Source organism: Vulpes lagopus, chromosome 11, assembly GCF_018345385.1.
Source record: "Vulpes lagopus strain Blue_001 chromosome 11, ASM1834538v1, whole genome shotgun sequence".
NCBI lineage: Eukaryota > Metazoa > Chordata > Mammalia > Carnivora > Canidae > Vulpes > Vulpes lagopus.
Window position 1 is genome coordinate 100,430,027 of NC_054834.1, and position 13,829 is coordinate 100,443,855.

The 13,829-nt window shown below is 45.1% G+C and overlaps 1 protein-coding gene across 3 annotated transcripts in view; it reads right to left on the minus strand.

Annotated features, from left to right (window-relative positions):
• NFE2L2 (nuclear factor, erythroid 2 like 2) overlaps positions 1–13,829 on the minus strand; it is a 143,876-nt gene that overhangs the window by 18,584 nt on the left and 111,463 nt on the right. The gene's annotated exons all lie outside the window — the stretch shown is intronic.

Below are 13,829 nucleotides of genomic sequence, written 5' to 3' on the forward strand. Positions count from 1 at the left end.
TCGAGGGCTCAAAAGTGACAAGCTGGTGAGCCATGGTGTATCTCGGAGGGTGCTTACAACGTTAGCCCTCTACACTCCTATGGGGGGAATTCTATTGGGCCAAACTCTTGTGCTTTGCAAATTCCTTCCTGAGCATACAAAGGGAACATGAAGCCTTCCAAATTTCACTAGGTAGTCTTTACACCACTAGCAATTATTTGTAAAAAGCTACTACAGTGACCTGCAGGTGCTAGTGTGAATCTGAATGCCTAAAGGGGTTCCGAGTGACTGAGCGGATCAGGTTGGTCCTTACTCTGCACTGGTGTAGTCCACACCCCACGTAATTACCAGACTATTGCAAAGCTCATCTGAAGAATGGGGGGAAGTAAGGGGCTTAAGTGATGGGGAAGTACTATCTGTTCCAACTAAGGATATGAATTAAGCTAAGTTTGGAAATTATATTTCAGCTACTTTCAGATGCATACGTCTAAAGATGCACAACACCCACTGTTGTTGCCAACCGCCAGGCAGCAATTTGGACCTCTTACAGGAAAACTGTAATTAGTGTATAGATCATATTTCATGCTCTTAAGATCAGTATAGAAATCTTTTCTTTTCCTTAACATTAACTTATTAAATGAATATGTAAGGACAACAGTCACCTGGTGAGTTTTCACATTTAGATTTGAGTATGAAAGATCACAGTGCCACAGATTCTGAATCCAGATAAAGAGAGATGACACAATCTAAGTAATACTAATAATGATGGTTACCATTTATTGTGCACTTTCTATGTGCTCAACATTTTTGCAAGTACTTGTGTTTATTATCTCCTTTACTCACACCAATCTGCAAGGCAGGTAGGATTGTAATCATCGCCCGTCTGGAGCAAGGAAACCAAAGCATGAAGAGGTTAAGTAATTTGCCTAAAGACTCCACTCATGTTCTAAATGAGGAGATCTACTCCATGTGTGTCCCAGAAGCACTCCAACAGCACAGGCTTTACTGTGCTGAACAACCTAGGCCTCTTCAGGGAGACTACCCAGTGTGGTGCCAGTTAGGGCTCTGCTTGGGCCTTGCCACCTAACCTCACTGTGCCACTCCCATCAGGAATAACCACCGAGACACTAAGACCAGCCTCACAGAGTTGTCTTCCATTGGGGAAAAAAGTATGTAATGCCCCCTAAAAATATAAAGGACAACCAGGGGTGAGGTATTAAAACTGTTGGTAAATTCAACTCCTGTTGCGATGTCAAATGAACACGAGAAGCATCTAATTCTTAGGCTGCTAGGTCTAACTACTATATAAAAAACAGAAGGTGAGGTCATAATTTATTTACGTACAGACATCTGCATGGCAACATCAAAGGGTAGCAAATGTAAGTTTTCAGCTGTGTCACCTCCCCTCAACGGTCTTCTAGAAGGTCTTCTTTCCTTTTACCACTCTACTACTCTTTTTTTTTTCTTTTTTAAGGCCAGAGTTAACTCAGGGGTAGCTATTACAAAAAGGAACATTTCGGTCCTGAAAGCCTATAAGGAGGGGTAGGATTGGGAGGAGGACAAGGTCACAGGGTCAGCTCAGTCCGTGTTTGGATTTGGCCTTCTGCTAATGCACTTCCATTCCCCAAACTCCTTCTGTTCGTTCAACTTGCCGGCGGACACCGCTCCTTTTCTAGGCCCAGAACACCGGAGTAAGAAATTCCGCCACAGGTGCAGGAGTTTGCCTGGGAAGGCGTTCCATGAGATGGCTTATCAATCCACGTCAGTACAGGGGATCCAGCAGACAGGCTGCAGGATCCAGCAGGGGAGGCTGGGGCGCAGGTGGCCCTCAGCCGTCACAGGGCACATGGACTGGTTTTCTGTCTCTGGAGACTTTAGTGCCCAACGTGAGGGACGTGCATAGGGGCGATCATGGGAGAGCACATTCACAGCAAAGAGCAAAAAAGAGCACGAATGCTTATGCACCTGCACGGCCAGAATTCAAGGAGGGGCTTCTTCCAAGAAATCTCGGCTCCCACACGTCAAGCATGCCCGACAGAGAAGGGGATTACGGTCACAGTAACCACGGCCACCACGCTGGGCGTGTGCAACGGGCCAGGTCTTGTGCCCAGTGCTTCTCTGGCTTAATTGTAAGAGCACCAAGGTAGGCGGCATCCACAGTCTGATGATGAGGAAGCCGAAGCATATCCCACCGCAGCAGCCTCCAGCTCACCCTCTCGGGGCCTCGGTTCTCTGCCTACAAAACCGGGATTACGTTCACGGCGCAGGGCAAGAGCTCGGTGGTGAAGAGCCCGGGAGACTGCAGCTGCCACCGCCAGGGTCGCCAGATGCCCAGTTAGCTGCGGGCGTACGAGCAAAGCGGGCGGGGGGACAAGAAGAGGATACTGTTTGCCCTCTCTCCCAGGGCTCCTCCCTGGGCTTGGAAGCCAAGGGTGAGATGCACCGCGGCTAAAGGCAGTCAGAGTGAATGGGTCTTAGAGGAGGGCACACAGAGACAGGCCCCCCTGCGCCACCTTGGAGGAGAGAACAATCCATCCCTCAAGCAAAGCGGCGATTTCTGGCTCGTTTTCCCTCCCCTTCCATCAGGGGAATGAATATACTGGCGGATGGATGGTTTCTGTTAAAACACGAATGAACTGCAGGGTGTGCGAGCTTGAGCACAAGTGGTATCACAACCGGGCGCACAGGAGGAGGAGATCTACTCCCCGCCTTTGAAAAGGGGGCTTAAAAAACTCTTCTTAACTGGCTAACAAGGTGCTAGAGATGAGAGTCACAAATGCAGATCCTCCATTCGTGTGTGGATGCCAAGTCACCCAAGCCCCTCCTCGGCCTCCAACCCGGCCCGCTTCTGCTTCGTGGGCCACAGTAACTTCCTGCCCACATCCAGCTCCCAGCTCCCGTGTCTTGCCCTTTCCAAAGCCTTCTGTGATTCTGAGGTCCTTACATAAAACTGGAAACGCCACACGTGGGCACTGAAGGGCTCTCTACAGTTAGCCCCAAATTAACCTTTTCGCCCCTAGTGACCCAATCCATTGCTGGAGTCCAGCTCCGGCCTGTAGTACCCTTCCTCGGGCTTCCAACTGAAGCTTAAGCCAAAGAAATCTTACTGACTTAAAAAAAAAGAACCTAGTTAAAATGCTACCTCCTCCAGGATGTCCTCTCTGTGCAGCATCCCAGTTGGAAATGACATTTTCTCCTCTGGCCTGTCACGGAGCTGTCACACATCACAGATGAGCGTGTATAAACACCAAGCTTCTGGAGGGCAGTAATACTCTCACTTTACTGAGCAACTATTATATAAACACTAGGCATGATGCCAGACAGCAGGGTTGCAAAAATGAATAAAACACAGTCCCTGCCCTAGGGGAAGCCATACCTTAAGCAGAGGAGACAGAGATGGAAAGTAATTATGCCCAGTGACATAAAACATGTATAATCCAGGTGTACAAAGAGCAGAGGGATTGGTTAGGAGGAGGGGCCATTTGAAAAGCAAAAGTCCTTCGAGGAAGACAACACATCTGCTACATTATCTTGGAAGACTAAAACCACCTAGGGTGTGTAAATAACAAATAAATATTTGTGGAATGAGTAAGTAGATACTGAAGCCCAGGATTCAGATTTTTTTTTATTTTTTATTTTATTTTTTATTATTATTTTTTTAATTTATTTATGATAGTCACAGAGAGAGAGAGAGAGAGAGAGGCAGAGACACAGGCTGAGGAAGAAGCAGGCTCCATGCACCGGGAGCCCGATGTGGGATTCGATCCCGGGTCTCCAGGATCGCGCCCTGGGCCAAAGGCAGGCGCCAAACCGTTGCGCCACCCAGGGATCCCTGGATTCAGATTTTTAATTGTGTATCTAAGGTGTCCGGGATCAAAGAATTCTAATTACTTAAATAACAAAGATACCGTGTTTAGTATCAGTCATGACCCAACCGCTGGTCCCAGAAAAATTACTTAATTATTAAAATTATTTCGTAGTAACGATACTTCAAATTATTCTCTGGGTGCTCTCTAAAAACAACGTATTACCCCTTAAAAACTATAAACGCATATACCACTTCAAGTTAACAATAAAACTGGTTTTTGTTTTGTTTCCCAGACCTTCCCTAGCTTCTCCAGAAGTGAGCGCATCACCACGGTTCCCTCCCCTGGGCTGGCAGAGGGATGGGCCCTCTAGTTGTCACCGTCACCGGGGTGGTGCTGCGCATCCTGTGACGCGGGGCGGCCTCCACTCCAAGCGCAAGTCGGGCCCAGGAGCCAGCAGCACGCCGCCCGCTGACCAACACCCAGGGAGCTCCTGGAGGAGGACGCTGCCTTAGCCCGTCTTCCTAAGGGGGTCAGGGGGTCTCTCCCTCTTCAGCACCTAACAAAACACCCACAGTCAGCAGACAAGGAGAGGAGAAACGGAAGGAGGAGGAAGACAGGGAAGGGAGAGCAGGGACTCCGGGCATCCTAATCTCTCTTCTGCCATCGTGAGGGACGTGATCCTGGACAAGTTACTTAACCTCTTTTATTTTTTTTTTTAATATTTCATCTATTCATGAGAGACAGAGAGAGACACACACGGAAGGCAGAGCCACAGGCAGAGGGAGAAGCAAGCTCCATGCAGGGAGCCCGACTCGGGACTCAATCCCTGGACTCCAGGATCACACCCTGGGCCGAAGGCGGCGCTAACCGCTGAGCCACCCAGGCGTCCCCGAGAATTAATTTCCTACATTAAATTCCTTGCTTGAAATATCTCCTGTGCTTTCTGGTCTCCTGAACTGAACTCTGGACTGTTATATCAACAGGATTGTTAAAAGAACTAAAGGCGACGAGCGTAAGCAGGACAGGTAAATACTCCCACACGGGGGAATCTAAGGGCAAGCCGCATGCTGCAGAGCAAATCCAAGTAGCAAAGATTTAGGAAATCTTCAGGTAAAAGTTCCAGGTCCTGCGCAGCCCGGGTGGCTCAGCAGTTGAGTGTCTGCCTTTGGCTCAGGTCGTGACCCTGGGGTCCCAGGATCGAGTCCCGCGTCGGGCTCCCTGGTTGGAGCCTGCTTCTCCCTCCGCCTGTGTCTCTGCCTCTCTCTGTGTGTGTCTCTCACGAATAAACAAATAGAATCTTAAAAAAAAAAGTTCCAGGTCCTTCTGAAGCTTCCTCGGGAAGAGTCCAAAGGTCTGTGTTCCTCCCAGGTTTGTTAAAAGAAATCCCTTAAGTTAGTTTCCTTTGTCCTCTCTCTGTCTCTCTCCCTTCCGCACTAGGCCCCAAAGAGACCCTGGAATTTCCCCTCAAAGTCACCAAGCTTACTCTCACTCCACTGCCCTAAGGATTCTCCCAAACATGCAGCCTGGTAAAGGATTTTCCAGCAGAGGGTGAGCCTCTGTGTCTGGGGGAGGAGAAAGAAGCCTGAACTCACAGAACGGTTCTCATTCTTAGTCCTGCTCTCAGCCTGGGAACCAGGAGAACGTCAGAGCCGGGCCTGCAGCTGGCACGGCGTGGACCGGCCCTGTTCCTGTCCTTTGGGGCTGGTTTCCCAATGTATACTTTAATCACGTTTCGCTGAGAATTACCAAGATCAAAAAACAACTTCAAAAACTGCGAATTTTTCCTACTGCAATGAAAAAACACTGGTGGTTTTCATTACCGAGATTTTCACAGTAATGAAATTTTGTTTTTGTTTTGTTTTGGTACGTCAAAAAATTCAGGGCTCTTCAACACTCTCTAGATACAGCAGCAAGACTCCCCAGATCCAATGCTACAAAACAAAGCAGCAAAAAGGCCAGGCTCTTAAATCAATCCTCAGGAAGCAGTACCGTAGTTCGTCCCATCATGTGTCGTACTTCTGCTCCAATTCTGTTCACAGAAAGCAACAACACACGTTTATTATTTGCCCCGTATTCTAATCCCTTACAGGGAATAAGTTGGGTTTTACATGCATGTGCATTGCAGTTTTCTGCAGAAGCAGAGCAGACAAAGGCTGCCAAGTCCGGAGTAAAGCAAAATTCCATATCCTTTATCAGCAGGCCACCCACACAGGCAGTCAACACTGTCCCAGCCTCTTAAACCCCGACCCGGGGTGCGGGCAGAGATGGGGACTAACCCACCCTGAATGATGCCTACTTTCCAGCAAAGAAGGGAAAAGGGTACTTAAGGGGAGAAGTAATTCCTTGAAATGCAAGTATGCACTGCATGCTGCCTAGATGTCAACACTGAACTCTTTCTGTTCTAAGGTACTTTAAACCTGTATTACATCCATCACTAAGCACAAAACTCTTAAGAACAAATCAAAGAGTAAGATGCTGCTTTTTAGGGGCGTCTGGGTGGCTCAGTCGGTTAAGTGTCCGCCTTCAGCTCAGGTCATGATCCTGGGGCCCTGGGACGGAGCCCCGCATGGGAGCCTGCTTCTCCCTCTCCCTCTGCCTGCTGCTCCCCCTGCTGTGCTCGCTTGCTCTCTCTCTCTCAGACAGGTGGTTAAAATCTTAAATTAAAAAAAAAAAAAAGTTTTTTAAATCTTAAAAACAAAAGGAAGGCTGGGTTAAAAGAACTTTGCACTGCTGATGACTAGAGTGAGAAAAGCAGCAGCTTCCCAAGGGGCGACTAGTGGCACCCTTCCAATGAGAGATGGTGGGGAGCGGCTGGAGACGGGCTGCGGACCTGCCTGGCCACACCGGGGGGAGGCGAAGGCTGGAATGGGGTGCGCGCTCCCTTCTGGGCCTGTTCCCGGCCCGTCCGCCAGGCGGGCTCAGCCAGCCGCGGAGGCCCTGATCGCACCCCGCTCTCGGAGAGGTGCTGCTGTACTACCCACGCACGCTCGCATCCATTCGGAAATCAGCCCCAGCATCCAAAGCTGTGTACCAGGAAGCCGCCCAAGGTTAAGTACGAAGGGCAGCCACCGCGGCCAGAACATAAAGGAGACTTCAGGCAGATTACAGGGAGTCCAAAAATTGACTTGCTGGAAGTTGCCCTGTAGATTTCAGGGTTTTGTTCTCTGTAAACAGAGAGGATGATGAGGCCGAGGACCGCAGAGCACAGAACTCCTAGGGGAAGGCAAAGGCTGTTCTGGCCACCAGGCCCCTAACACCTCGCCCAGGCTTTCTGTCCTCGTGCCTTTTCTAGGCTGGTCTCAAACAATCAAGTCGGCATATTCTCACAGGTCACATTCCTGACCAAACACAGAAAAGTCTGGACCCAGTTGGAGAGAACTTTCTGATAACATAATTATCACACAAATTAACTTGAGGAGCTTAAAACAGTTCCCAGATTCAGGTGATCACCTGAGGCTGTGAAGGTCAGTGATCAAGTACAAAAACACTTCTTGTCATGATTTAAGACAGATATCCTAATACCATACCTTCGACAGGTACCAAGCACTGAGCAAGGTGCTCTAGGGCAGTGGCTCATAAACCTGACTGCATGTTAGAACTCCTTTTCAGAAGCTTAAAAAACAAACAAACAAAAACAAAACAAAACAAAAAACCATTGATGCCTGGATCTCACCATCACAGACAGACTTTGACTTAAGGAAAAGGCCTGTGTTTTTATTTGTTTTTTTAAAAAGATTTTATTTATTTATTCATGAGACACACACACACACACACAGAGAGAGAGAGAGAGAGAGAGAGAGGCAGAGACACAGGCAGAGGGAGAAGCAGGCTCCATGCAGGGAGCCCGACGCCAGACCCAGGTCTCCAGGATCACGCCCCGGGCTGAAGGCGGTGCTGCCCAGGCCTGTGTTTTTAAATACTGATGGTGACTCTACAGGATAACAAAGTTTAAGAACCACTGCTGTAGGGAACAAAAAGTAATATGTAAAGTAGAAATAACCCAAATGCCCATCAACTGATGAGAAAATAAGTTAAATGAGGTATGTCCAAACAGTGGAATAGGATTCATCCAGAGAAAAGAATGAAGACCAGATATGTGCTACCCCATGACCAAACCTTATAAACACTACATCAAATGAAAGAAGCCAATCACACAAAATCACACAGGGTATTATTTCATTTATTTGAAATATCCAGAATAGACAACTCCACAGAGATAGAGAATGAATGGTTACCAGGGACTAAGGGAGTAGTAATGAAAATGTTCTAAAAATGATTGTGGTGAGGGCACATAATTCTAAATACACTAAAATCACTGCAGTATTTTAATTTTTTAAAGATTGTATTTATTCATGAGAGACACAGAACAGGGCAGAGACACAGGCAGAGGGAGAAGCAAGCTCCCTGCTGAGGGCAGAGCCCGATGTGGGACTCAATCCCAGGATCCTGGGATCATGACCTGAGCCAAAGGCAGACGCTCAACCGCTGAGCCACCCAGGCGCCCCTGAACTATCTATTTTAAATGCGTGGGCTGTATGGTATGTGAATTCTATCTCATACAGCTTTTATTTTTTTTTTTTTTTTTTTTTTTTTTTTTTTTTTTTTTTTTTTTTTTTTTTTTTTGTTTTTTTCATACAGCTTTTAAAACAAAGTACAGAAATATAAATTCTATGCCCAGCTTTCAACGAATTTACGATCTAGTTGTAAAAAAAGGATAGAAAAAAAAAAGGTACACAGTCTAGACAAGTATCAGATTTTAAAAGATGATTCAATAGAATTGCTAATGCAGTAAATAGAAACTTGAAGTGAGGCTTCAAAGCCAAAATGATCTGATGTTTTTTTCTTACACACTCTTCTATCAAAAAAAAAAAAAAAAAAAAAAGCAACAGAGGGCTCAGATCTGGCCATATGCTGTTACTACAGGCCCCAAAATCTCCATTTCAGAGCTTGTGAGGAAGGAGTGACTACTTAGCATTGCCAAGGAATTTTTTTTTTTTTTTTAATCTCCAGAACACAGGCTGTTGATGGCATTAGAATGACTCTCAAGAGTCAGTTATCAACAGGGCCATTCAAAGATGGACTTGGTGCCTTAAATCCTTCTCATGCCCTGGATTTGTCTTTACCCCCACAGCCTGGGCCACGTGAATTTACATGCTTACACACATAGACATTCTCATATATGAGGCTCTATGATATGCAGGTATTATAGGCCTCATGCAATTAAGATGATTGGTTAGAAGTGCCTCTTCTCTCAGAGTTCCTAAATTTTTTTTTTAATCTCTACATCCAACGTGGGGTTCACTCATGACCCTGTAATCCAGAGTTGTATGCTCTACAGACTGAGCCAGCCAGGCGCCTGTTCCTAAAATTCTTAATACCAACAGCTGAAAAGTGTTTACTGTGGCAGAGCCTGACACACAGACAACTCCCAACTTTAGGCAGAACAGAATTTTGTTTAGCAGTCTTGGTTTTTTTTAGGGGAGGGTCTGTGTGTGGGGGAGATTAGTGTACGAAAACCAGTTTTTTTTTTTATTACTGTTTGGCAATGTATTATAAACTTGAACATATTTTTGCTTTTGTTTCTAGAAAACATACCATTATCAACTGAGCAACTGAAAAAGCTTTGGTTGTATCTTTTTTTTTTCTTCATGAGAGACAGAGAAAGAGACCTAGGCAGAGGGAGAAGCAAGCTCTTTGCCAGGAGCTCAATGCAGGACTGGGTCCCAGGACCCCCGGGGATCATGACCTGAGCCAAAGGCAGATGCTCAACCACTGAACCACCGAGGTGCAACCCCCCCCCCGCCCCCGCCCCAGCCGGTATCTTAGAGCCTTTTATTTTATTATTTATTTTTTATTTTTTTTAAAGGAAATTTTTTTTTAAAGATTTATTTATTCATGATAGACAGAGAGAGAGAGAGAGAGAGAGGCAGAGACACAGGCAGAGGGAGAAGCAGGCTCCATCCAGGGAGCCCGCCACGGGACTCGATCCCGAGAATGCAGGATCGCGCCCTGGGCCAAAGGCAGGCGCTAAACCGCTGAGCCACCCAGGGATCCCCTCTTAGAGCCTTTTATTTTTTATTTTTTATTTTTTTATTTTTTATTTTTTTTAATTTTTATTTATTTATGATAGTCACAGAGAGAGAGAGAGAGAGAGGCAGAGACACAGGCAGAGGGAGAAGCAGGCTCCATGCACCAGGAGCCCGACGTGGGATTCGATCCCGGGTCTCCAGGATCGCGCCCTGGGCCAAAGGCAGGCGCCAAACCGCTGCGCCACCCAGGGTTCCCCTCTTAGAGCCTTTTAAATAAATGTTTGTTGGAGCATATTTAAAAGTAGATGGCAATGAAATTTTAGTAACTTCTAGAAATCATGTTATCAATACATAAACTCTTTTGTCCATCTTACAGGAAATTTAAAACAAACATACAGCCAAAGGTAAAGGAGGCAGGCCAAATACTGCATTTAGTAAACCTGTCTTCCTGTACCTTGGTGTGCAACTGATTTCAGCAAACTTTCAAAGTGGCTGGACCAGTCACTTAAATGCCTTGGGCTTACCCAGACTAACTTTGAGGCAGATCATCCCCTTGATGGCAGCAGCCTTAATCCAGACAAATAAGATAAGAATTCTGAAAATGACCTGTTTAACAATGAAGACTAAGAAACAGTATATTGAATTTTGAAACATACTATACTCGAAACGCTAAATAAACTTCAACGAGATAGACCTGAGCTCTTATGCTTGCTTCAATTCAGAAATGCCCAAACAGGAGATTAGTGTTTAATTTGAGCCAACAGGTCTCTCCTACCCATTTTCCACTCAAGTTTTCCCCATGCTACCCACTGACCTTCAACCTGGCAGTCTATCCTACTTTTCAACATACTATGTATCTTCACTTTCAAATTTATTTTTGACTCCTACTTCAAAACAAAAAAAACCCAAATGGAACAGGAGAATGTACCAACAGGGCAAATAAAGACAGACAAATATTCCAGTCGCTAATAGATTTAGTTAAGAAAAAGGAAAATGGTCCCTGAAAAATGAGATGCCCTAACCCCAACCCTAACCTCAGCCTAAGCCCTAAATCTGGAACACTGTGGAAATCCCAGGAATTTTTTAAAGTACTATTATGTTAAGAGATAGTTCTGGGGCGCCTAGCTGGCTCAGTTAGTAGAGCATACGACTCTCGATCTCGGGGTTGTGAGTTAGACCCTACGATGGGTGTGGAGATGACTTAAAATCTTAAAAAAAAAAAAAAGAAAGAAAAAGAAAAATGGTTCTGCTTCTCTAAATTAAACCCCTCAGAGGTCTCTGTATCTTCCTTAAAAGACCTCGATGCAGTAATTCCACTGACAGGTTGTATTTACTCTCACTGTATTTAAGAAGGTCCACCTAAAAATAAAATAAAATAAAATAAAAGGTCCACCTTCCCTAATATATACATAGTTACTGAATTTCTTGTAAATGGAAAAAGTGTGGAGATTTCTGCCTCTCCTTTCTGGAGTTTTTCTCAATCCACATTTTAAAGTGTGAGCTTTTCCACCTGTTAAAGTTTAAGTAGTCCTGGTCTGTTTTTTGTTGGTTTTTTTTTTTTTAAGATTTTATTTATTTATTCATGAGAGACATGGGGGGGGGGGGGTGGGCAGGCAGAGACACAGGCAGAGGGAGAAGCAGGCTCCATGCAGGGAGCCCGACGTGGGACTTAATCCTGGGTCTCCAGGATCACACCCAAGGCCGAAGGCGGCGCTAAACCACTGAGCCACCCGGGCTGCCCAGTCCTGGCCTGGTTTGGACGTGGTTATTAAAAGCCATTGGAGTCAGACTAAGTTTGGTTCCCATCTCTACCTCTCAAACACCTCAGGTGTCTGGCTGGCTCAGTCAGTGGAGTGTGTGACTCTTGATCTTGGGGTCATGAGTTTGAGCCCCACAATGGGGGCAGAGATGACTTAAATCAATTAATTGAAAAAGCAGTTGGGGCACTTTATTTTTTTATTTTTAAAAAGATTTTATTTATTTATTCATGAGAGACACAGACAAAGAGGCAGAGGGAGAAGCAAGCAGGCCCCATACAGGGAGCAACATGGGGCTGGATCCCCAACCAGGGACTCCAGGATCATGCCCTGGGCTGAAGGTGGCGCTAAACCGCTGAGCCACCGGGGCTGCCTGAATTGGGGCACTTTAAGCTGGACTCTTGGCCTCTTTGTGCCTCTTTTCTCTCCCTGGAAACAAGATAATAGCATTTCCCATGGGGTTAGTGTGGAATTATGCATGTGTAGCAATTATTGCAGTGCCTGGCATGCAAGGGAGTGCCCAAGAACTTGTCTATGATCATCTTCGTGCCAAATCCTTCCTGCACCCAAGAGTTTGCACTGAAAAATTAACCCCAGATCAAGAAAAAACTAAAGAGAAGTATTGTTTGTGCAAACCTTCTTTTACATTACGTTCAGCCAGTAGGTAGGCAATTCCCAGAAAAATGTGCTTACAGTCCACAGAGGGGTACTTTATCTCATGTAGCTCTAAAGGATATTTCATCCTGGATAAATATTAAGAGAAATAGTGTATTTGGCCTTCAGCTCATCCTGGTAATCTTAAAGAAAAGACTGGAGTTCTTTTTTCTGGCATTGTTTATAAAAACCCAAGTTACCAAAAAAGAAAGATTCCAAAATGGCCCAAGTTATTTTCAACGCAGGAAGACTGATGTGAATTGTGTATTTATTCTCTTGACACACAGCTTTCATAATCTCTCAAAAGTCTAAAAAGTCGATATCTAAAAAGTCAAATTGTTCTTTGCTTAACATTCATTCAGATAAGAGGCCTGTCCTATTTTTCTTTTAAAAATAATCAGTCTAGTCCAAGATCAACTTCATCCCTCATACATAAAAGTACTTTCTCTCTCCAAGACACCCTCGGAAAGGGTCATGGACGGTTCTTTCCACCTAACGGAAATACAGGCTCTAAGGCTCTTCTTACTACCCTGTTTATCAACATCTCTGCACACAGGATGAAAAACTGTATCCTAGCACCACTTCACACCTGGAATTTCTTTGACAAAGGACAGATTCCGTTTCTGACTGTGCTGAAATCTTTCCAGACTCCCAATAATTATTTAAGATGCATCACCGCTCACGGACATGAAACGGATTCCAAATTTTACTCCATTTTTTTTTTCCCGGTCTTCAGATATGAAAACGGTGTGATTAAAAAATGGGAAAGCAGTTACTTTATCAAATGAAGCTGGAAGTTCACATTTAAGAGAGAGAGCAGTACACATGCTCCAAGAGCTTTTTGTGTATTATGCGGAACGTGAAATTACGCAGTTCTTTATTGTGGTTATTTGAAAATAATAGAGGGCTCTAGGCTACAATGTAGAAAAACAAAAAGTCCCATTAGCCTCTCATATCCTTCGGTGGTAAAGATCACTAAATGCGGGGCTATAGGGCTGTGCGGATTAATGCCGATTAGCAGCGGGACTGGAAATCACGATTTACACTTCATGCTAGTGTGAACTGCGGGAATACAACCCTAACCATTGCTGGGACAAAGTTCAAGGCAAACAGATTTAAATGACCAAAAAACCCAAACAAACAAACAAACAAAACCCCAAAAATTAAAAAACCCAGCACAATCAAAAAATCATCAACAACTTAAAGCCTTACTTTATCAAATTTTCAAGATTAGTCTGAAACTTCACATTCAAGAGTATACACATGCGCTCCCAACTGTACCTATTACGGTACACATTCCCTTAAACCGAATTTTCCCTAAGAACTCCATTACCCAAACCAAAACAAAACAAAAACAAACAAAAAACCCAGAAAGGTAAGGAAACAGTTCTTTGAAAAGTCCCTACAAAGTAGGAACAGAAACTTGCTCTCACTTTTATGACAATTCACAAAACTCGTTAGCAAAACATTATGCAACACAAGCGTCCCTCCCTCTGCCCTATAGCCAAGAAAAAAAGAAAAAAAAAAAGCAAGCAACGTGCTAGGACCTCGGGGCAAGTTCTCAAGCAAACGGAGACGAAAAACTGTACAAGGCGTCCACG